Raw genomic sequence first — 1,203 nt, 5'->3', positions numbered from 1 at the left:
TTATTTGACAAGTGTAGCCTCTGCCTAAGGGCATCAAAGTTTCCAACTAGATAAAAATGTCAAGAGGCAAATCAGGAGGGTTTCAGGCAACTCTCTGATACACATCAACGCACCTGCAAGAAGACTTCCCAGCTAATTTCGCCTATCTATTGTCCCTGAAATAAAAAAAAGATAACATCCTCTCACCGGGCATCGTGAAGATTCGAAAGCACATATCACTGAACATTTTCTCTCTAACATGATGCAATACTTCATAAAATATAAAAGAACATTACCTATGAAAGTCTTACGTTATTTACATAAAATACTTATCTACATAAGAGGGGCTCATTTTATGGGCTGGGTGTCATCTGTTTAATGCACATATGAAAATAATATATAAGATATAAACAAAATTATGAAGAAATCATTATATTTACTCTACACTAGACCAGCTTTGTAGGATAGCACCCCACAAATTTTTTTTTTTATTTCGGATTTGAATTCTTTACATAAATACAATACGGTTGCAAACATAATGACCCCCCAGTTAACTTTTGATTACCATTTTTCATCTTATTCACAAAAGTTTAAGGATTATGATCTGAATACATTGTAATTTCTTCATTTTGTGGTCGAATTACATAAATTAAAAACCTGTTAATCGCTGCGATCAGCACCAGCAGTTCCGTTTCAACTGTCGAATCGGCTCATTGCTTCTTCAGCTTTGATGACATAAGGCACAAAGGATGAAGAATTCCCTCCTTATCTTCCTGTAATAAGACAGCTCCAATCCCGTAATCTGACGCATCCACTTTGATAAGGAATTTCTTTTTGAAATCCGGTGCTTGAAGTATCGGTTTCGAAGTTGATATGGTCTTCCTCAGACTTTTCCTTTTTCCTGATATCTCAATAATGTAGGTCCGGTCATTGCTTTCCTCCACAATCCGGAATGGTTCTTGTAACTCGTTGGCGAGACAGAATATTTTTCTGATGCGTAGACCAACACCTGCCGTCCTACCGTAAACTGTCTGTTCCTACTTTACACGCCAAACCTTTTCTTGACTCGTTTTCACGCCTTCTAAGGAATATTTCCTTAACTTGCTAATTCCTTTTCTTAAATCCTTGACATTTCCTTCGTCCATTTCCTCTCAATCCTCCCTTTTCCCTGCCAACATTTTCTCTGGTCCTGTGCCGAAGGGTCCTGCAACCTGTCTGTTTGTA

Source organism: Palaemon carinicauda, chromosome 9 (genome assembly GCF_036898095.1).
Source record: "Palaemon carinicauda isolate YSFRI2023 chromosome 9, ASM3689809v2, whole genome shotgun sequence".
NCBI lineage: Eukaryota > Metazoa > Arthropoda > Malacostraca > Decapoda > Palaemonidae > Palaemon > Palaemon carinicauda.
The sequence above is the reverse complement of the archived record's forward strand: the minus strand, read 5'-3'. Positions refer to the sequence as shown.